Source organism: Nicotiana tabacum, chromosome 4, assembly GCF_000715075.1.
Source record: "Nicotiana tabacum cultivar K326 chromosome 4, ASM71507v2, whole genome shotgun sequence".
Lineage (NCBI taxonomy): Eukaryota > Viridiplantae > Streptophyta > Magnoliopsida > Solanales > Solanaceae > Nicotiana > Nicotiana tabacum.
This window is the reverse complement of record NC_134083.1, coordinates 78,419,615-78,444,826: the sequence shown is the minus strand read 5'-3', so window position 1 is coordinate 78,444,826 and position 25,212 is coordinate 78,419,615. Positions and strand designations below refer to the sequence as shown.

At 34.6% G+C, this 25,212-nt stretch overlaps 1 long non-coding RNA gene across 3 annotated transcripts; it reads left to right on the top strand.

Annotated features, from left to right (window-relative positions):
• Positions 1-334: 334 nt before the first annotated feature.
• LOC107768373 (uncharacterized) lies at positions 335-4,745 on the top strand. 3 transcript variants are annotated; one of them, XR_001644132.2, is made up of 4 exons: positions 335-858; positions 2,250-3,368; positions 4,269-4,385; positions 4,541-4,745. It is a non-coding gene; the product is annotated as an uncharacterized LOC107768373 (long non-coding RNA). The 3 variants fall into 3 exon arrangements; XR_001644131.2 differs by having other exon boundaries at positions 337-2,490; positions 2,649-3,368; XR_001644130.2 differs by having other exon boundaries at positions 338-3,368.
• Positions 4,746-25,212: the final 20,467 nt, after the last annotated feature.

Below are 25,212 nucleotides of genomic sequence, written 5' to 3'. Positions count from 1 at the left end.
ACTTCCGAAATTTTAATTCTGACCACGCGTACCAGTCATAATACCTGAAGTGAAGTTGCTCATGGCCTCAAACTGCTGAACGACGCGCTAGAGCTCAAAACGACCGGTCGGGTCATTACACACACCGCCCCATTGCCATCCGTAGGCGTTGCCTCTCCACTACAACATTTTAGGCATAAGGAAACACTAATATCAGACAACGGTTAAAAAGTGTTGCCAAAACCATTTATGGGCACGCTTTTCATAGGGTGGTCTTTGTGGAAAGCTTCTGGCCACGAATTTATGAAACGCTTAAAAAGTATGCTTCTTAAATATAAAGACTACACAATTTAAGCATTGCCAAATCATGAAGTGTTTGGCAACACTTATTCACTCGTACAGCAACGCTTTTGAAGCGTTTCTATTTCTTAATTCTAAAACTACACTTTGCAAGTGTGCTCTTAAGTTTTCCAATAAAATTTTAAAATTTTCACCAAAACCTTCCCCCTATTATGAAAAGTATACTCGGGAAATCAATTTCGAATTGCCTTTCTCCGTTCAACCTCCGCTAAATGTCCATCAATTAGTTGACAAAAAGAAAAAAGAATTTCCATCAATTAGGCAATAGGCTAGCCCTATTGAATTTGTTTTTGATATTTTCATCTCCCTTTCATTTTTCATTAGTGTTTCAATTTCTTCAATTCCTTGCTTTAATTTCGTGGAAACCTCCCAAAATTTATAGCTCCCAAAACTCTTACACACAATGGCATATTTTTACGATATGGAAAGATTGAGCCGCCGAAGGAGCTGATGGAAAGAATGGGTGTCGCAGAGAAATTTGTCGAAGCAGATCCCTGTGCTATATTGAAATGGGTCTTTGTATGTGTTTGTATCTCTTTACTACTCTACTAAATTTCATCCTTTTTTTGTGTTTTCCTTTCGGTAGTTAATAAGCATTTGAGTAGTACATCAGATTATCATATCTCCTAGGGCACAATTAAAAATCTCCATTGTCGAATAACCCTAACTCTGACAATTATTCTACTTAAACCATTTTTGCTTCATTTATTGTGGCTCAAATGAATGGTGCAACTCAAAAATGATGAAAGCTCCAAGAGGTGATTACATTTACAGGGATGACTTGAGCGTGACCCAGCTAGCTATTTTCACAACCTTCGTGATTAAACTAAGGGATTCGTATAAATGACTTAGCTTCGTTCTTGGTAGTCTTCCTTTTCTTTATCACCGAGTTTAGATCTTATCGATGCTTTGTTTCTTTTGATGTTGATTCTCGCATACAATTTTAGTCTAATATTTAGCCAAAAAATATTTTAAGTATACTTCCAAAGCTATAACCTTACTCTAACTATGTAGAGAAATTAATTTGAAGCTTAGTCGCATAACAAGTGAATCCAATTCTTCTTAGCCGTAGATTGGATTAATTTCAACGTTCTTTAAGTAAATTATTTTAGTTGAAATATCTCCTTTTTACAATCATGTTATTAGAAAATACTTTTATAGCCTAGGTCTGAATCCAAATCTAATTCTTGCACCTTTAATTTTGATAGTGGAGTCAAAACAGTTAGAAGTTTAATTCAGTTTCTTGGTAGAGTTTTGCGATGTTGTTGCTAAATAAGATTTTCTCTTAATGGCGAACAGATGAACAAAATGATTATTGCTGAAGGATTATCTTTCATTCAAGTGAAATATTATTCATCTAGTGAAAATATAATTGGCAATATTTATGAATATACTTGTCGTGTTTCTTTCCAATGTATAAACTGTATATATTAGTTAAGGATTATCTTTTTTGTTCTTATATGAATACAATACCAACTGTAGTGAGTAATGATAGATACCGATATTGATTGTTCTTATTATTCGCATATGTGTATGCTCTTTTTTCCACAGTGCAAGCATACAGATATTGATTGTTCTTATTATTCACATGTGTGGATGCACCTCTTTCCACAGGGCAAACATATAGATACTGATTGTTCTCTAAGTGTTGCTTCTTAATTTAACTTATACCTATTATGTCTTGAGCTTGCATATGAATGCGATATATCTGTCGTTTTAAGTTTCGAGCTGCTAATGTTTTTCCTTTCTTTAGTTTTTTTTTTTTTAATTTTTTATTTGATTTCTTCGTTAGGATTATTTTCATTCATTAGCTCTTTGCTTAATTAATGTTATTACTGCCCAAATGATTAAACATTTTTTGAAAATTCATATTTGATACACTTGTTGTTTTGAAATGAACTCTTGCTTAGATTCAGTTATTTTCTGTGAATGATGAAATGCAAGACATGAAGGAAGAAGTGCAGGAACGAGAACAATTGCGACATCTTGTTTAATGTATTGGTGCAACCAACTTTGGTCTGTACATTCAGATATAGGAGGGTATGTCGAATCTAACTTACCTTCTCTGATTGATGCGAGTAGTGCACGGGATATGAGAAGCCGACATCTTCAACATTTCTATGGTCAACTTATGGTTTGATTTGTGAAAAGGTAAATTTTGATTGTTCTGAATTTATTCTCTGAGTATCAAGGGAGCAAATATGCTAAGGTAGCATAGAGTTATATTACTATTTGGGTTTGAAACTATGGATATTTTCACAATGGTTGCTTAGTGTTAACTTCACAAGTATATATTCTTCATTTGACAGATATGTTTAGGCTATGCCGAGGCTCGAGTAGAAGAAAGAGTACTTGAATAGAGGATTGTCTCAAACCCGTGAAGATCTGAATAATCGGGAAAATGATCCATTCCCTTTCTAAGAGGACTAGGATCTTAAGTTGTTTTGCCTTTTCCCCTCCTTTCTTCATACATTATTATCCAGGGGACACCTATACAAAAAGCTCAGTATGCAAAATTTTCAGAAATTCTTGTATGATTCTTAATTGGGAAAGATTAACCACAAGCAAAATCCGCAGTAAGATCTCAAGGGAATGTTACTAATAGAACATGTAGGAATATAATTTGTCCTATTCTTTTTTTTGCCGACCCTAATTTCATTTGCTCGGATGCTTGATCATCCAATGTGCTACTTTCCCTTTTTGTTTTAACTTTTTCCTATTCTTGAAGAAGACTTTTTCTTGTGATTAGGCACTAGAGAATTTTAACACTATCTGAACAAGGAAGAGAGGTTAGTATTTCAAGCAATCAGGGGTGTGATATAGCAGTCAATGAAGTGAGTGAAAACCATGATGTTTCAGGTTAAAATTCCGATGAAAACAAAAACACTAGGTGATTTTTTCCCATCATTCCAAGCCTTGGTGGATAGAGTTATCTAATACTTGTTGTTGGTGGGAGGTGACACTATCCCGTGAAATTAATCGAGGTGCGTGCAAGCTGGCCCGGATACCATGATTATAAAAAAAAAGAGGTTAGTGTTTCATTGTGAAACTTATTATCCAACTCACAAACTCTATGCAAATATTTTTGAACTCAACAAGTATGGAAGACTTTATCCAACTCAAATACACTATGCAATGATACTTTCATTTTGGCATTTACATCCTTAGCGGGATATTTTCTGTACTTATCTTTGGGATTGGAAAGAAATCTGACTACTTCACTGCTTTATTAGTGTTTCACTTTTACTTTGCTCTAGAATGTAAAATGTATGTGATGTGAATGCAGAATAATTTTAATTATTTTATGCCTTTGGGCATTATAATTCCAGTTACACTTCCCTTGCAAATGTTAAGTCTTTGTTGGCATATGTCATGAGATTTGCATAGTGGTTCTTGACTTTATTGTTGTCTGGCCTTTTTTTTTTTTTCCAAAGTTCTGCTTGTGTTAGTATTTTTATGTCAAAGCTAGTACCTGCTCCAATTGAGCCAGTTACCGTTATCATACCTATTTTCGGAAATGTGTGTTTAAATGTGTTATCATTTTTAACATTGTTTTAAGAACTTGTATATCAGTTGTGAACTTTTCTTACTATTTTCATTTTTATACTTCTTTCTGTGCTTGAGTTGTTACTTGAGTTATTTACTGTATTCATCCCTATTTTCAGAAATTTGTTTAAATGAGTTCATCATATTCAATACTGTATTATTATGCAAACTTGTATGTAAGTTGTAACTTCGAATTAACAAGCAACTTTATACCATATTGCATAAAAGGTCTACTCTAACCAAGATTAATCATCTGAATTTTCAGATAGGAGCCATATTGTTGATTCAACATAGTACATTAAATATTAACCATATTATAGATTCCAATATGATATTGTATACTTATATTCTTTTTAATTCTTAATTTTATTTTGACTGTGTAGGAAAATACGGGTAATGCAACTGAAATGGAGACTACAATTTAATCTGAAGTGAATGATGAAGACTTTTTGAACAATTGTGATGTTTATTATTTATGCCTTCATGATACTATATGAAAGGTCTACTCTAACCAAGATTAATCATCTGAATTTTCACATAGGAGCCATATTGTTGATTCAACATAGTACATTAAATATTAACCATATTACAGATTCCAATATGATATTGTATACTTATATTCTTTTTAATTCTTAATTTCATTTTGACTGTGTAGGAAAATGCGGGTAATGCAACTGAAATGGTGACCACAATTCAATCTGAAGTGAACGATGAAGACCTTTTGAACAATTGTGATGTTTATTATTTATGCCTTCATGATACTATATTAATACATTCTTTTTTGTAGAGTTCATTACTAATGCACATCTTAAAACATTGTGTTATTAGTACCCATAGTATATAAGATATGTCTTTTCGAAGTCTGTTGCAAGTTTAACTAATATGTAATTTATAAGCTACTTTAGTGCTTTAGATCATCAAAATGGGATAAAAATGTATATTCTTGAAATAAATATGATTGTAGCATCAACCACAAAATTATGGCTTGTATAAATTTGTTTTTAAGAAATGTTTTATAACCTAGACCACGCTTCAAATGTGTGCCATATGGACCGTCAATTGTGTGGCCTGTTGATTGTAAAGTGGCACATAAGCTACGCTTCACAGGTGTTGCTCTAGCAGCCACACTTTTTGCCATATGAGGTACTACCATACGTGGGTGTCACAAGTGCATGAGTATTTTCTACGGAAGAAAATTTACACTTTTAAATTCATGGGAACGTACATAAGTAGCAGTTTACAAAAGAAATGAAAGGTGATAATGATATATAAATCCGTAAGCAACAACTAGTGTCACACCTCTTTTTGTCCCACAACCCTATTACATTAAAGTGACGCTTTGAAAAAGAGATTATTTATTATTTAGAGTCGCCACTTGGAATTGAGTTTTGGTGTTCCAAATCACCTTTTATTTGAACCCCTCATTAAATGGAAGGTTTGACTCCTAATTTATGGTCTACGAAAATAGAAGATTGAGTAAGGAATTCTGTTGACCGAGGGGAAGGTGTAAGGCACCCCTCGAGTCCCGTGGTTCTAGTACGGTCGCTTCTATTGACTAATGTCCGGCTTAAATAAATTCATGACTATTCTTGTATTTTATTGATTATATCACTTAATTAATTATTAAATTTTATTAATTGTTTTGACCTAGATGCGGTATGCACACAAGGTATTTATTTGAAATTGAATGTTAAACCAAGGTATGGGAATGTATACATGATTAAAACATAACTATTTAAATTTAAAGGTATCAAGACGTGGGAATGCGCACATGATCCTTTTATTATTTAAGCATATCAATCCAAAGTTCGGGTATGAACACATAGGCTAATATTTAAAGTGAGTCTAAAATTTTTCTATCATATTCAGAGTATTCATTTATTTTTGTCTCTTTCAGATTCGAGATATTTATTTTTATAATTTATTATTATTAAGATTGTTTTGCCAAAGTTGTACGAATGCGCTTTGGTTTTAATTTTAAAAATCGTAATTATGTCACGCGAACATGTACATGGTCACGATAATTAAATAAGTCGCACATACTGGCGAAATTGAATTATTCTTTCTCTAATTTTGGAATCAATATGAGGCCACAGAGTTATGGATAAAAGTTGTTGCGGAGGAAATGATGTAATCTAGTCATTAGGCTAATTAGATCAAATGCTTCTTAAAGCTGTCATGCCCCATTGACTATAAAAAATTATCTCAAAACAAAAGTTTCTGTCAACTCCACAATACTACCGTGACCCAATTGTTATCAATCACTTTAATGTAAACCCAAATTACAAGTTCTAATTAACCCCCATTGCCCGGTTAATTTACCAGTAATACTTATGCATCAAACTTAAATAAGAACTGACAACAAATTAATCTAAAACAGTATTAAGCAACAAACTAGCCAACAATGAACCAAGGTATTTATTACTCACAAATGAAAAATATGGCATAACATGGAATAAGTACTAAATCTAGTAAATAAAAATAAAATAAATCGTTTACCATCAAAATTTATAAATCACCCATTTAATATGGTAATTCAAGATGATAACCGTATATACATATATAAAGACAAAAGAAATAAAATTATGTTAAAGCCAAAAACGCATGAAGACAAAGAAAGTGCCAAGAACTTTTGCATTAATTAAAAATGGGATAAGAATTGAACCTCAATAGCACTGATGCAAAGTATATAAAAGCTTCCTACGGACTAAGAGCCTCAAGCGTAACCTTAACTAGACTTCACCAACACCTCGAACGGAACTAGCGACTAACGTCCGGAGCATTAACTGAACTCGATCCCAAAAATAATATTGTACATGGCTGGTTTCTCGCAGTACTGTTGCTGCGTTTTTTTTTTTTTTTTTTTTTGCATCAGTTACAGCTAATTTTTGGTGGTTGTTTGGAGCTAAAATTTAGGTGGTGTTCATGGCTAGAATCTGAATTTCTTCTCTGGAAGCTTGAAGAACAAGAGAAGAGCATTTTTTTTTTTGCGTTCCTCTTCTTTGCCTTCGTTTTTATTTCTTTGCTTCAGATTCCTCCCCCTTTGCTCTTTCTTTTTATGTATATTTATAGATGAATGGAGATTATCCTTAAAAGAGTGAGTTGTTGGTTAGATGTGTGTATGTGATATCGTGTGTGAGTGACGTGAAAGATGGAGCAATGTGAGGGTAATTGTGTGCAAATGGTCGTGTGCAAGTGAAAAAAAAAATGGGAACTGCTTTTGTGTACTTAGTCAGCATGATTCTTAGGAAATCAAATATTGCAATTGTGGAAAATTCTTGTCTCGTTCTGTGAGGTATCAAAAATAAAAGAAATCATATAATTAATAAAAAAATACTAAGAAAAGTATTAAAATCACTAGCTCTCTTATTAAAAATCTAATTAAAAGAAACCATATATATATATATATATATATATATATATATATATATATATATATATATATATATATATATATATATATAGAGAGAGAGAGAGAGACTCTAAGAATGTGAATATTTTTGTATTTTTTTTAATTCTTTAAAATTTTTTTTTTCAAATAAAACCTATTAAGAGTAAGATAAAAGTTTAAAAAATCAAGATTAGACCTAAAAAATATATTTACACTAAAATAGTATAAAATTTGGATCCAGTCAAAAATTAAGTGTTCACAGCATGCCCCTCTTTGCTTGAAAACATGAAGAGTTTTCAGGTAAAGAAAATGAACAAGGTGACTAATTTTTGACCTCACTATTATTTTAAAAAAAAAGATAAATGAAAAATATGTGACCGCGCCTTGGTTTTAGGCAGCTTACATATCCCGGGTTATAAGGAAATCGGGTCATGTGTAGTTCAAGTGAAAGAAGAGTGATAGAATATGCTTAGAGGGAGAGTCGAGTGAAGTTCCGTCGAGGTTCCGATCTGCGGTTCCTACTATTACATCAAAATAAAAAGAAAATTACATACTCTTGAAATCTAAGAGTTATAAAATTTCTATCTAAATTCCATCTGGAGTCTTGTCTTGATTCTTGATTTGCTTCCCCCATTGACTTTAGACTAAAACTTGATGCTCTTGATGTAACAAACTATGAAATATTCTCCCAAGTTTGATTCTTGATCAGATGATGAGAAGAGGGATCTTAAGACTCTATGTCTCGGCATGCATTACGTCAAAGCTGGTTTGGCTGGTATTGAGATCAAACGTTCCATTTTCTCTGGTGAGAGCTAGAATCTTATTTTTGCACATCCAATCCGTACTTTGCAGAAAAACCTGCAAGCCATCAGAAACAAACAAAACGAACAAAAATTTTCTGCCCCAGTTTGCACTAGAAAATTTTTGTGAGTTATTGAAAATACAATAAACTATCTTTCTATCGCAAAATAAAGAATTGAAAAAAAAAATGAGATTTTTTTTTATAATATTTTATAGTAGGGATTGTCATACCCTATGTTAACAAGAAATGCAACCATGGGATGTAGTACCCTGTGTTGGCAATAAGGTGAGGCTCTTGGCACTCTGGGATGCTACTAGGGAATGTTGTACCCTATGTTGGCAATAAAATGAGGCTCGTGGCACTCTGAGATGCTACTAGGGAATGTCGTACCCTATGTTGGCAGAAAGTAATGCAGCCAGGGGATGTAGTACCCTGTGTTGGCAATAAAATGAGGCTCGTGGCACTCTGGGATGCTACTAGGGAATGCTGTACCCTTTGCTGGCAATAAAATAAGGCTCGTGGCACTCTGAGATGCTACTAGGGAATGTCGTACCCTATGTTGGCAATAAAATGAGGCTCGTGGCACTCTGGGATGCTACTAGGGAATGTCGTACCCTATGTTTGCAATAAGAAATGCAACCAAGGGATGTAGTACCCTGTGTTGGCAATAAGGTGAGGCTCTTAGCACTCTGGGATGCTACTAGGGAATATTGTACCCTATGTTTGCCATAAGAAATATAACCAGGGGATGTAGTACGCTGTGTTGGCAATAAGGTGAGGCTCTTGGCTCTCTAAGATGCTACTAGAGAATGTCGCACCCTATGTTTACAACAAGAAATGCAACCAGGGGATGTAGTATCCTGTGTTGGCAATAAGATGAGGCTTGTGGCACTCTAGGATGCTACTAGGGAATGTCGTACCCTATTTTGACAAAAAGTAATGCAACCAGGGGATGTAGTACCATGTGTTGAAGATAGGGTATTGGTTCCCTAAAATGAAACTAAAAATAAAATGATTATATGTATATTGGAAGAAAATCAAGGATTTGAGAACTTCACTTGGTGGCTTCGTCTTTTCACGAACTGTTTCCTACAACTGTTCTGAACAAATAAAGAATCGTTAGTTTTAAAATGGAGGTCGGTTTGTGGCCTTGATTATTTCGATCTATTGATCCCGGCTCATCTTCTTCTCAACTACAACTGATTATTTCCTGAATACCAACTCTATTTCTGACCCCGGAGAACTTTTGGCATTTCCAAACTTTGCCATGACGGTTAGTTGTTTGAGACTTAACCTTTTTTTAAACTTTATTTTGCCTTTGTGGGTATTTCACTTTTGACTTCTTTCAAAGTTTTCAATTTCAAAGCATCGGCCAATCATGGCCAGTCGGGGTCGACTTGATTCCCTTGCCGAGGCTGGGTGCCTTTTTAAAAGTATCAGTTCGCTTCAAACGAGAACCTTGTAAATCGTTCTTGCCGTCTTTTCTTTGCCTTATTTTTTTTAAACAAAGTTAGACCGAAAGGGATTCAAAGAAATATAAATAATGGAATAGAGAATGAGTTTAAAACAAGAGGGGTCCTTTTCGAGGAACAGAAAGACGAACTTATCTGGGAGTATATGCGGACTTCAATGAATATGACATGCCTTTTGGACTGGATGTCTGATCTGTGTAAATTGTCCGACTCTTAGAAACTCTTCACAACTTTTGACTTGAAATCAAAAAATATTGCTCAGGACTGTGTTGATGCCATGACTGCGTGGTTCCTCTTTTCGATCAACAATATCTTTTGCGGGTTTTTACTAGCTGATCTCTCTCATATCTCTTCTCGCTATCGCCTTATAGTGCCCTTTGTGGGTTTTCACTAACAAGACTCTCATTTTTATTTTCTCTACTCACCATCGCCCTACAGTGCCCATGAGAGTTTTCACCAATAGGACTCTCTCATTTTATTTCTCTAATTTGGTTGCATCCGATCCTAGTAATCATATCCTCCAACTCTTGAAAATTCTCGCCAATTGATCGAAAGGACTTGAAAGGAGTTGGGTAAAAAGAATTTGGATTGAATTACAACTTTGGAACCTTTCGAGCGAAATCATTGCCGAACCATTGTGACATCTGCCCCAGTTTTCACTTTGGGGGGAATGTGAATTTTTATTTTGGTGTGACCGAACCCTAGATTGAGGCTGCCTACGTATCCTTTCGGAATCAGGTCGAATGTAGTTCAATTAACTTAAACTTGTTTTGATTTTTGTTTTGTTTTTCTTCTGTTTTGTTTTCTTTTGCTTCTTTTCTTCTTTTTTTTTTCCTTTTTTTCTTCTTTCTTTTTTTTTTGTTTTTTTTTTCTTTTATTATTATTTTTTCTTTTGTTTTTTTTTCTTTTTCTTTCTCATTACATACAAGGTTCCAAAGAGGGTGGCCAAGGAAAAAGTATCTGGTTCAAAGGGTTAGCAAAGGGTTAATAGTATTTGGGTAGTGAGAATGAAAGCCTTCGTCATCCCAATCAGAGAGCATTAAAGCTACGTAAAGGGTCAAACATAGTACCTTTTGACCGCGTCTGCATTGACATTTGTATCGGGAACATTTCCTTCGATGTCTCCCAAATACAGTACTCCCTTTTGGCAACACTCTTGTTACAATGTATGTACCTTCCAATTCGGGGCAAATTTTCCTTTAGCTTTCTCGTGATGCGGAAGAATACGCCTCAGAACGAGTTGCCTTACTTCAAATTTCTTGGGCCGCACTTTCTTGTTGTAGGCACGGGCTATTCTTTGTTGGTACAACTGCCTGTGACAAACTGCAGTCAATCACTTTTCATTAACTAAAGTCATTTTCTTCAATCGGGTCTTGACTCAATCTTCATCCTCAAACTCAGTTTTAACAATGATCCGAAGAGAAGGAATTTCAACTTCTACTGATATCATGGCTATAGTGCCACAAACCAATCAAGTAAGGGCGGTTTTCATTTGGACTTAGTTTAGGCTTGTTGTCCCTTCTTTGTTTATTTTCTTACAAGCCTTATCTTCGGCACATTCTACTTCTTGATTCATTATTTCAAGGTCTGACATTATTTTAGGATCTGGGCATGATCCACAAGTATGTCATGTTATTAAAATCTGCATTAACAAAACTGAAAAGAGAATAAGAAAGGTGACAAGATTAATAAAAGAGACATTCATGGATGATGAAACAATGATTTCATTTATTTGAATTTTATATGTAAAAATAAATAGAAGGGTTTACATCAGAAAGTAAGACTGTAAAGTAAAAGAATTCGGATTTCACCCTGAAATAACTCGAAATACAGAAAAGATAGCAAGACCGGCTACCAAGATTCCCGTATGATAGGGAAAGTTTCAGGTTTGAAGCCCATTTTTAGGTTTCTTTTCTATTGCGACAATGGCTACAATGGCTTTCAGAGCCGGATCAAATTCTTCAATTGCACTTTTGAGGGTCCAATAGTCCTCTGTATCATGTCCCACTGCTACAGAGTGATATTCACATCTAGTATCAGCTTGGTATGAGGGGGACTCGGGATTTGGCCGGTTCGAGACCACTAGCTGTAGCAGACCTAGCCCGATTAGCTTTTGAAACAAACTTGAATATGATTCACCAATAGGGGTGAACTGATTCCTTCTGAGGAGCTCTCTTGGGCGAAGATTGTATTGGGGAACATTTGGTTGGGGATTATATGGAGCTTGGTAGGGACAGGCATTTCTGAGAGGTGGAGCTCAGTTTTGTGTATAATGTTGTGGTCGCGTGTAAGGTTGCGCGTTCATCACCGCATAGAGAGACAGTGCCACGGCATAAACAATATTTTGATGGGGATAATATTATTGTGGGACCTTAGGAAGTATATATGATTGGTTGAATGACCTGCGGGCCCCCCTCAAGCTCAAAGCCATCATGGCTCCCTCTTCCCTCCTGTTTCTGTTCATCAAACTGCCCGAACCATTTTGAACGGTCTGTGATGTGGCCTTAAAGGCAGCATGACTCAAGATTTGGCCTGTTTTTAAACCATTTTCGACCATTTCTCCAATTTTGATAGGCTCGCCGTACGGATTACCCATAACGGACATCATGTTATGAAAGTAGTCCGCTTCTTTTGCATGTAGGAAGACCGTAGCCATTTATGCTTCATCCATTGGAGACTTTACCCTGGCGGATTGCTTGCGCCATTTAACAGCATTCACGGAAACTTTTCGCAGTTTTCTTTTTCAAATTGGACAAAGAGTTCTTTTTTTATATTTTTTCACTCTTGCTTTCTTTTTTTTTTTTTGGTTGTTTTTCGATCTTTGTTTTTCTTTGTTATTTTTGTCACTCCTTTCTTTTTCTTCTCTCTTTTTTTTTACTCAGTTTATTTGATGGCAATGATCGAATTCGATGGGGATTGCCTATATATCATGACGCCGCATGAATCAGATCTTGCGTAGTTCAAAAATATCGGGAACAAAGTACATAAGCTGACTCTTTTTTTTTCTTTGGGAATTTTGGAATGAAGACTTCTTAAAGGAGAAAGAAAACATGTTTTTGGATTTTTATTGATTTTTCTTTGAATTTTTGAAAGAAAGACTTCTAAAGAAGGAAAAAAATATATTTTTGGAATTTGATTTGCAAATTTTTTATTTTTTTTTCGAATGAAAGACTTCGGAAAAAAAATTATTCTTTAACTTAATGATTTCTTTTTGAATTTTCTAAGGAAAGAATTCTAAGAAGGAATTAAGGAAAGGGAAAATATTTTTGGAGTTTTTAAAAATTGGGAGCCGGAACCGATGAGGTTTGCCTACGTATCTCACATCTGGTGAGAATCAGACCCGCATAGTTCGGTTTAAATAAATAATTAAAAAAAACTATTTTGAAAATTGTGATTTTACACATTAGAACCCTTTAAAATTTTATTTTAAAAAATGGGTACTTTATGAAATTTTCTCTTTCTCTCTCCCATGTTCAATCAATCTATCCTAAAGCAGGTCAACATTTGAGTAAATCCTATCAAATAATATTACATGTAGTACAGAAAAATGAACATGTTGGTCTAAAAAAATAGTACCTGTCCTAGATGGGCCCGACCCCTATGCCGAGTCCCGCTAAGTCCAATGCACATGATGCAAATAAAGCATAGCCTACTAGGGATATTCATTGCTGGTGGCTTGTTCTTCTAAGTTTTCAAATCCTAAAGGAGATGGTATCTAGACCTGGCTTACCCGGGTGGACGACCCGAGTCGAGGAGCGTCAAGCGTCACCAGTAGTAGAACAACACTGGCTAGCTAACGGCTCTCCCGCCTAAACATGTGTGATTAAATCCTTCACCAGAAGCTGGTAGGCTAACTGGCTTTATCTCAAGACAGAAATTTTATGATGCTGGTGGGCAAACATAACATAACTACCTATCAGAAGACTCAGAAGGGTGCGGGAGAGGATACAATTTATATCATAGTTCACATAAATATTAAAGCGGTAAATAAGCGACAAATAGCACATTAGGCTCCCAAACACAATAATATCCAAAACATGATAAAATCCAAATAAGAATCAATATACAAAGCTCGAATTCTTATTAATTACTCCCCAGCGGAGTCGCCAGAGCTGTCACACCTCTTTTTTTCCCACAACCCTATTACGAGGTTGAGTTTGAAGAGTTTTTTTTAATTAAAATGACGCTTTGAAGAAGGGATTATTTATTATTTAGAGTCGCCACTTGGAATTGAGTTTTGGTGTTCCAAGTCACCTTTTATTTGAACCCCCGCATCAAATGAAAGGTTTGAATCCTAATTTATGGTCTATGAAAATAGAAGACTGAGTAAGAAATTCTGTTGACCGAGGAGAAGGTGTAAGGCACCCCTCGAGTCTCGTGGTTCTAGCACGGTCGCTTCTACTGACTAATGTCCGGCTTAAATCAATTCTTGACTATTTTTGTATTTTATTGATTATAACACTTAATTAATTATTAAATTTTATTAATTATTTTGACCTAGATGCGGTATGCACACAAGGTATTTATTTGAAATTGAATGTTAAACCAAGGTACGGGAATGTATACATGATTAAAACCTAACTATTTAAATTTAAAGGTATCAAGACGCGGGAATGCGCACATGATCCTTTTATTATTTAAGCATATCAAACCAAGGTTCGGGTATGAACACATAGGCTAATATTTAAAGTGCGTCTAAAGATTTTCTATCATATTTAGAGTATTCATTTATTTTTGTCTCTTTCAGATTCGAGATATTTATTTTTATAATTTATTATTATTAAGATTGTTTTGCCAAAGTTGAACGAATGCGTCTTGGTTTTAGTTTTGAAAATCGTAACTATATCACGCGAACATGTACATGGTCACGATAATTAAATAAGTCGCGCATGTTGGCAAAATTGAATTATTCTTTCTCTAATTTTGGAATCAATATGAGGCCGCAGAGTTATGGATAAAAGTTGTTGCAGAGGAAATGATGTAATCTAGTCATTAGGCTAATTAGATCAAATGCTTCTTAAAGCTGTCATGCCCCATTGACTATCAAAAATCATCTCAAAACAAAAGCTTCTGTCAACTCCACAGTACTACCGTGACCTGATTGTTATCAATCACTTTAATGTAAACCCAAATTACAAGTTCTAATTAAAACCCCCACTGCCCGGTTAATTTACCAGCAATACTTATGAATCAAACTTAAATAAGAATTGATAACAAATTAATCTAAAACGGTATTAAGCAACAAACTAGCCAACAATAAACCAAGGTATTTATTACTCACAAATGAAAAATATGGCATAACATGGAATAAGTACTAAATCTAGTAAATAAAAATAAAATGAATCGTTATTGAATCACCCATTTAATATGCTAATTCAATATGATAACCGTATATACATATATAAAGACAAAAGAAATAAAACTATGTTAAAGCCAAAAACGAATGAAGACAAAGAAAGTGCCAAGAACTTTTGCATTAATTAAAAATGGGATAAGAATTGAACCTCAATAGCATTGATGCAAAGTATATAAAAGCTTCCCACGGACTAAGAGCCTCAAGCGTAAACTTAACTAGACTTCACCAACAACTCGAACGGAACTAGCGACCAACGTCCAGAGCATTAACTGAACTCGATCCCAAAAATAATATTGTGCATGGCTGGATTCTCGCAGTATTGTTGCTGCATTTTTTTTTTTTGTGCATCAGTTACAGCTGATTTTTGGTGGTTGTTTGGAGCTGAAATTTAGGTGGTGTTCATGGCTAGAATCTGAATTTCTTCTCTGGAAGCTTGAAGAATAAGAGAAGAGCATTTTTCTTTGCGTTCCTTTTCTTTGACTCCGTTTTTATTTCTTTGCTTCAGATTCCTCCCGTTTGCTCTTTCTTTTTGTGTATATTTATAGATGAATGGAGATTATCCTTAAAAGAGTGAGTTGTTGGTTAGATGTGTTTATGTGATATCGTGTGTGAGTGACGTGAAAGGTGGAGCAACGTGGGGGTAATTGTGTGCAAATGGTCGTGTGCAGGTGAAAAGAAAAATGGGAACTGCTTTTGTGTACTTAGTCAGCATGATTCTTAGGAAATCAAATATTGCAATTGTGGGCAATTCTTGTCTCGTTCTGTGAGGTATCAAAAATAAAAGAAATCATATAATTAATAAAAAAAATACTAAGAAAAGTATTAAAATCACTAGCTCTCTTATTAAAAATCTAATTAAAAGAAATATATATATATATATATATATATATATATATATATATATATATATATATATATATATATATATATATATATATATATATATATATATATATATATATTATTCCTTAAGAATGTGAATATTTTTGTAGTTTTTTTTTAAATTCTTTAAATTTTCTTTTTTTCAAATAAAACCTATTAAGAGTAAGATAAAAGTTTAAAATATCAAGATTAGACCTAAAAGATATATTTACACTAAAATAGTATAAAATTTGGGTGCGGTCAAAAATTAGGTGTTCACAACTAGCATATCCCAAAATTCGGTGTCACAAGTGCATGAACATTTACTAAGGAGTACAATAATAATACAACATCTGTTCGGAATGTGAATAAGATAGGATAAAGTAAATAATACGACAGAGACTTTGTGGGTTGCGATACTTATCCTAGAATGCAGCTCACCATAAAATCTCCTCAGCAGCTGCACCTACGCGTCAAGATGACCGCCAATTGAACATGTCAGATCCTGCAATGCAGAAGTGTAGCATGAGTACTTAAATCAATGCGTACCAGCAAGTATCAAGTCTAACCCCGGAGAAGTAATAACGAGGGGTCGACATCGACACTTACTAGAGGTCCAATAAAGCAATATAATAAATCATAAGCAGATATGAAGCACAACAACAATAATGGGGTAATACTGTAGATTACATAATCTTTCAAAAAAATTCTTTTAAAGATATAAATTTCTCAATCTCGTACTCTATCTCAATAGCTCATATGTATCAAGTTCCAGTATCAAACGGATAAGGAATACCATAAAAAATGCCATGCATCAATTTAAGGATAATCTCGTGAATATTCGGACGGGTAGCGATATAACGCACGATTATACCGAGGTTGTATGGCTCGATCCAGAATAATGTGTACACTGCCGAAGGTCAACCTGCACGAACTATGTATGCATCTATTATACTGCCGAGGCATTCGGCCCGCTCCACAAGAAAGGAACTTACCGAATTACGAGACACGTGCTTACAATATTGTACATGAGCATAAGGTGAATATAACCTTTACCATTTTTCAATTAATTTGCCAACAACTCAAGGTGATAAGGCTCGGCCTAATATATATATATATATATATATATATATATATATATATATATATATTTCTAAATTAATTTCAATTATGAATTCAATTAATTAAGCCAGTGAAATGAGTTCAAATATTATATGATAAAGTTCTAAGTCTACCCGGACATAAATATGCTTTAGTTACGTACGGACTCTCATCACCTCGTGCGTACGTAACACCCACAACTAGTAACATATAACAATTACATTACCTAGGGGTAGTTTCCCCTTCACAAGATTAGACATGAGACTTACCTCGCTCTCAAGTTCCATAACCGGCTCCAATGCCTCTCTAACATCTCAACTCAAAGCCAAATGTTCTGAAACTAGTCAAACAACGTGCAAATCAATCAAAATATACTCCAATGCTTACAATTTAACAATCTATAATGATTCCCAACTCCGTTCGAAAAGTCAACCCTTAGGCCCACGTGCCCGAATTCCGAAAATTTTTGAATATAAACATTACTTATAACATTACTAACTCAAATATGTAATTATTCCTAATTCCATTTTCAAAATCGTGGTCAAATTTAAAATTATCAAATTCTAGGTTTCCTACAAAAGTCTAGCAATTTTCATAAATATTTATCCTTAAATCCACATATAAACCATATATTTAGCTTACAACAAGTGAAAAATTACTTACCTTGTGTTGCATGATGAAAATCTCTTCAAAATAGCTCCCCTAATTCGGCCACCCAAGAAAAAAAATGAGAGAAATGAGAACTAAGTCTCAATTTAAAAGCACCACTGCCCAGCGACTTTCGCACCAGCGGACCCATAGTCGCACCTGCGAAAATTTCAATCGCAGGTGAGGTTCTCAATGAGCCCAGTCAAGTCCGCTTTTGCGGACAAAAATTCGCTCCTGCGGTCACGCTTTTGCGGAGCACTGACCACCACTACAGTCCAATACCAAAGGCCCATATTCTGCATCTGCGGTGCCTTCTCTGCTTCTGCGGATGCGCATCAAGCTCCGCTCCTGCGCCCCTTCCCCTGGCTGGCCTTCTTCGCTCCTGCGACGATCTCCCTCGCACCTGCGACCAATCTCACCGCAGGTGTGATGACATCAGACTTCAGCAGTCTTCAGTATTCCCTCAAATCCAAATTTCAATCCGATTTCAATCCGTTTCAAATAAATGGCCCCCGGACCCCATCCAAACATACCAACACATCCTAAAATATGATACAGACTTAGTCAAAGCCTCAAACCACGCCAAATAACATCAAAACTATGAATCGACGATTGAACCTTTCTTTAATCTTTCAAACATTTAAACTTCGACGAACTTGTTCGATTCATACTTAAACATTCCAGAATGACGCCAAACTTTACGTGCAAGTCATAAATCATGATACGAACCTATTTCAAGGCTCAAAACCCCAAACGGACATTGATAACATCAAATTCTATCTCAAACTAAACTTAGGAAATTCTAAAACCTTCAAAATACCAACTTTTCACAGTAAGCGCTGAAATACTCCCGGGCGACCCGATACTCAACCCGAACATACGCCCAAGTCCAGAATCATCATACGAACTTATTGGAACCTTTAAATCTCAATTCCGAGATTGTTTACTCAAAAGTCAAACCTTAGTCAACTCTTCCAACTTAAAGCTTCTGAAATGAGAATTTTCCATCCGAATCAATTGTGAACTTCCCAGAATTTAATTTCCGACTATGCGTATAAGTCATAATACATGAAGTGAAGCTACCCAAGGCCTCAAACTTCCGAACGATATACTTGAGCTCAAAACGACCGGTTGGGTCGTTACAGTAGGACTTATACCTGATAGGCCACACTTTTGAAGAGTAGCATCTAAAGCAACACTTGAAAAGTGTGGCCTTAGGGAAAAGGTTACGCTCATTTAGGCCACCCCTGGAAAACGTTGCTTAAAATTGAAATGTGTAGCCTTTGATCAAATGCCACACTTTTTGATAGTTTAGGCCACACTTTATCGGGGTGGCTAAAGGCCTAAAATGGTGTACTGCTCCTTTTATAAATAGATATAAATTAAACTCTAATCTTTTGGATTTTTGTCCTGAAAAAGTGAAACATGTCCGGTTATGCCACTTGGTTTAATGCGGTAGTTTTCAAATCTTTTGGAGATTGTCCTAAAAAGGTGTCACTTGCCTTTTTGTGATTATGCCACTTGGCTTAATGTGGTAATTTTGCCTATTCTTTTATGTGGTGGCTTTGCCTCTCCTTTTATATATAGACTAGATGGCTTTTGCCCGTGTATAGCACGGGCCCAATACTGTAGAATATGGAATTACTATTTGTGATTAATTTATTTTGATATGAAATTGCATAGAAGAGACAAAAATTGAGACATCATTGAAAAGTGACACAATATTCACATTCATGAGAATGCAAAATATATATATATATAAACATATAGTCATTTATATATCGATAAAAAGAGATGCATTTTACTTCGAAAGTGGCATAACTTTTACATCCATGAGAGTATCTATATTCACAAAAGGTGATTCTTTTTTCATACTGTAATTGTTCTTCTTCTTTGTAGTGCAACAAAAGTACTGACATCTGCAAAATCACAGAAAAAAACTAAGTTTCAGTACCTATATAACATAATGAAATAAGTTTTAGAGTAATATCAATGCAATCGATATTTTTAGTGTGGAATGATGCCTCCCTACAAGATTAATATAAGTAGGCCTTCTGTTATTGATCAATCAATCCTTAATGATACAATATTCTAAGGCAAAGCACGTCAATTTTCATTAAAGAACAAATTCCTTTAATAAAAGGATGATGAAACACACACACACACACACAAAAAAAAAAAAACAGCAAAATTTAGAAAGACATCATCTTATAGGCCTATTAATTAATCCCAATTGTTATGCAAATCACATCCTAATTCAACTGGTAGACTGTAGATAAATTCCATCTTCACGTATATCCTAAACGCAAAACTTGTCTTGACATAACTTAGCAACATTATCAAAGTTAAACAACTGAAAAACTCCATGCTTTGGCCCTAAACTTATGTTGCATACAATTGTATTATCCCCTTCGATAACTATGGGAAAAGTAATTATTTATTCATCTTTTTGTGGAATTGGATGGTTTCCAAGATCTTTCCCTCCTACGGAATATTTCGTTTGAACCAAATTCGGAGTTTGATTGTATATAAGAATATTATAATCAAACAATGTTACTGAAGAAACATGCAATGAAAAAGAACTTAGTACTAAGCAAAATATGAAGAGGTGAAGAGGTGATATAATAATGAGGAAGACATGGTGATTTTTTCTTAAATAATTCTGTATTAACATGTTAATAAACCATGGAGAATGAGTTAATTGAGTAGGGAGATGTGGTAGTATCATAAACAGATAGTAAATAGGTAAACTAACCTAATATCACACCAGCAAAAAATTAGCTTTAACCGCAGGCAGAAAGCAGCAACATAACTGTGGCTTTAACCGCATCCAAAAATGGCAGCAAAATACCTTCAAATGCATCCCAAAACAGTAGCAAAATGTGGCTTCAACTAAGAGAGCAAGTGAAATTAAGTAAATATGTTGTATTGCTAGAACGTTCCACGAGAAAATTAAACAGTGCTAAGAGGTGCAAGAACAAGTGTATGTAGGAATTACACATGTGTTGAGATATTTTTTAGAACTATCATATTAATTCAAATAGTAATATGAAATATGTACCTTGACATGGTAGATGCCATAAATTTCTTCTCAGCTGAGGCTTAACATTTTCTCGGCAGGTTTATCAGAAATAATGGTTGTTGCAAAACCACTATAGTCTCTAACAGTGACTTCAAATTGACATCTGTTATAATGTAGAGCAAATATTTGGTTAGATGAATAAAAACAAAATAACTGTAAACTCTAAATAGTCATATATAGAAGAATCTAGTAGTATTTATACCTTAGAATTAGATGAGTGGATCGTTGACAATTTGTACAATTAATTGTCCTCCGAGAGAAAGATCTAGTGAACAATTTCTTACAGTCAGAACAAGTTAGCACACGAAAGCGTTGGTTCTCATTTGACATAGAAAGTTCAGCCTCGACATAAAATACTTGTCCCTATATAATTCAAGAATGCCACGTATTTCTTTTTTGTGACTACTAAAAATAATTAAATTTCGGTAGAATAATATAATTTATGTAGTTCTTACTTGAGGTTGCGCTTGGATATTGGAAATAGCTATGATTTCATCCTCAAAGGGAACCACCATACTTGTACGCATTAAGCATTGGTTCAATTGTTTTGGCCCTACAAGAAAGTTAAAATCTAAAACATTTGCTCTTGCATATATTAATGCACTATATCAACAATATGTTTCTACAGATGCATAATTCACAAAGAAATACATGCATAATACCATGACTTCAACTCAACAACTTGTGGGTAAGGAGGATTGAATTGGATTGTTGTACTAAATATGTTTGACAGTCCACTGAATTTGTTCGACGATCCTACATGCATTCAAATCTTAAGATTTGATTTCACTGTTTGATATTTGAAAAGGAAAGAGGTAAAATCATGTATGTACTAATACCTGATGATGATCTGCCTATTTTTCTAGCAAGAATAACCAGGTATTCATTCAGTTGTTTCAAAAGTTTATTCCCATAAAGATCAATGAATTTTGTTGTTTTTTTCCTATAAAAAATGAATAGAAGATGTTCAAATAATATATTGGAGTAACAAAAACTAATAGCTAAGTTGACAACTTGGACTGTAAAATAAACCTCAAATGTAAGACATTCTTTATTATTTATAAGGTAATGTAAATTCAGAACTTTCAAACACGAAGACACAAAAACCGAAAAAGTAAAATACCTGCCATGTAAATAAAACCTCCCAAACATTTATGTTGCAAAAAACAAAAGAAGTCCAATGTTTAGGGAAACAAAGAACGAAATATTTTACTTTGCAATCACAGAAATCAAGCATCCAAGCTACATCACATATACCTGATGCTTAGGAGTTCAATATGAAACAGTGAACAATAACAAATATCTAGCTCAGCCAAAAAAAGGATGTCCACATACAATGGAAAATGACAGAGAGTCAAAGTTCACTTAACATTTCTGCAACGTTTGGAAAATTGCAAAGGTTGGAAAGAATTGGTCTTTTGAATCGGTTAGCGTCCAAGTCGAAAATCTTTTGTTTTCATAACAAGCCAATCTCCTTTTTATGACACTGTAGATTTTTGTATTGTACTTAAAACTAATTCAAATAACTTAAAAGCCAGTTTTATTCTGACCAAAATGTTACCTTAATATATCATCGAGGCAACAAATTCTGTTGATCTCAAGGAACGAACTAAGCCATTCACACATCTATTGGCTATTGTATTACATCAAAAATACATATAAGGCTACTCATTTTCAATAAAAGGAATCCCTGCTTCCCTAAGAAAAACTTTGGTACTATGAAAATATATGATGGAAGTTACACCTTCAATCTGGTTAAGGTAATGCACAAAGTCACAACCTAATGGCTAAGACGTTCTTTTTCACACATTGCATTTTCCAGAATCTTAATAAAGCCACTATCCTGAGTTTTAGCCTGAAGCTTTCATTTCTATGTGTGCTTTATTTAGCAAGAACCATATTACAAGGGTGCGAGTGCTTCACCCTCTTACCACTCAGCAATACTACACTATGGAAGTACAATCTCAAACTAAAATACTGCAAATGGTTAAAAAATTAAAATTCTGAATTAATATCATATATATGATTTCAAATTAGACAATATATAGGCATTGCTAGACGATGTAGAAAAGACAAAACAACATCATAGTTGAATTATGTGCAATCTTATTTTGCCACAAAAAGATAAAACCAGCAACTACAGCCGAAAAGAAAGAGGTTGTTGATGAGGAGGAGGAGGAAGTGAAGGAAGATAAGGAACAACAAAAGAAACAGAGGAAAGGAATAGGAGGAGGTATATCCTTACTTCTTATCCATAATGATAAATTCTTGAATTCTTCTTCCATTTGCAGTATATGTTGAAGGGCCGCCATTAATCATAATAGCAAGGACATCTTGCGTTAAACCAAAAAAAGAAACAACAAATAAGTTAATACATTATGAAAATCATTGTGTCATAATAATGAAAAGATTTTTGAGAAGGTATAATAAATGGACTGTATATGCACAAATATAGATAATTAAATCTTTAAATACCAAATTTAGATTCTTTGGGTTGATACTCGAAAGTGTCAAACGCAGTGATAGTTAGTCGCGTTGACAGAGGTAATGGATCCTCAGGAGGAGTGACCTTTACAATTGGCTCAACAATAGTGCTTCTATCAATTGTCCAAGTGAATTTGTTAAGTGGATTTCCATATAAATAAGATGACTCCTTCACTTGTGCAACTGACACCAAGTAGGTGTGGAAAGGATCAAATAGATCTTCAAAATACGTTATATCAACATTGAACATGATGACCTAAACTTGATTTTTCCGTAAGAAAATAAGATACAATTAGATTATAATCATATTCAAAGAAATTGGGGGAAATTATACCAGCAAAATATACCAAATTTGTATATGAGCAACCTCTAATATATGAGCAAAAGATGGATTAATTCAATTATTGTAGGCAAAGTTGTGAATTTAAAAAAGAATACCTCTTCATCCTGTAGAGTCACGAGTTGATAATTTTTTTTTTCTCTTTGTTGTCTTTGGGACGACCTTTATCAATTACTTGGATCTTACAGGTACATTCTTCTGTTTTGGGAGTGATCATGTTATTAGTTAAACTTTAACCCATAGTGGAATTAATCTTCAATTACAACATATTAATATTAGTGTAACAGTGTACATTAACAATAAAAATAGACAAAGTTTAATATAAATGAAAGAATAAAGAAAAAATCAAGTTATAATTAGATTTACCATAAGAAATTATAGCGTACGGTCAAGAAAAAGCTTTTTTAATTGTAACGACCCGACCGGTCATTTTGTGCTCTAGTACATCTTTCGGTGGTTTGAGTCCTTGGGTAGCTTCACTTCAGGTATTATGACTTGTACGTGTGGTCGGAATAGAATTTCGGAAAGTTCGGGATTGATTTGGAAAGAAAATTCTAATTTCTAAAGCTTTAAGTTGAAAGAATTGACTATGGTGAATATTTGAGTAAACGACCTTGGAAACGGGATTTGAAGGTTCCAATAGGTTCGTATGATGAATTCGGACTTGGGCGTATGTTCGGGTTGAATATCAGATCACCCGAGAGCATTTCGACGTTTATAATGGAAAGTTAACATTATGAAATTTTAAGAATTTCATAAGTTTGGTTTGAAGTGGATTTTTATGTTATCAATTTCCGTTTGGGGTAGCTTCGTTATATCAATTATGACTTGTGTGCAAAATTTGAGGTTAATCGGGCCTGATTTGATAGGTTTCGGCGTCGTATGTTGAAATGTTTGAAGTTCTAAACTTCATTAAGCTTGAATTGGGGTGTGATTCGTGGTTTTGGAGTTGTTTGATGTGATTTTAAGGCTTGACTAAGTTCGTATTGTATTTTGGGATGTGTTGGTATATTTGGTTAAGGTCCCGAGGGTCTCGGGTGGGTTTCAAATGGTTAACAGATTAAAATTGGCCTTATGAAAATGCTGGTGGCAACATATCTGGTATAACCGCACCTGTGAGGTTTTTGCCGCAAAAGTGGCCAGGCATGATTGGGGATGGGGTTGCAGAAGCGAGCAGGTGGACCTCAGAAGCGAGATCGCACCTACGGCGGATGGATCGCAGGTGCATAAAGTGTGAGAGAGGACTGCTTCGCAAAATCGGCAATGCCGCCGCAGAAATGAGTCCGACAATAGTGGACCTTCGTCCGCAGAAGCGAGGGGAGCCGCAAAAGCGGTCAATGGACCGCAGATGCGAGGGGACGCTGGGCAGTGAAGGTTTTATAAAAATGGGACTTGGCTAATTTTTCTTCCATTTTTCACTTGGTTGTGGCGATTTTGGAGAGCTTCATGGGGATATTTTCATCAAGCAACACAAGGTAAGTAACTCCCACCTATAACAAGTTAAATACATAGTTTGTATAAGGATTTAAACATGGAAATTAGTAGAAATTGTGGAATTTTAGTAGAAAACCTAGGATGTGGTATTTTTGGATTTTTACCACGAAATTGGACATGGAATTGGGAATAAGTTATATATTTGAGTTTGTAAGACTATGGGTAATGTTTACCTTCGAAAATTTTTGAAATCCGGGCACGTGGGCCCCAAGGTCGATTTTATAGACTTTTCGAGCGGAGTTGGGAGTTTGTTTAAATTAATTAATTATGGGTATTAGAGTATCTTTTGATTGGTT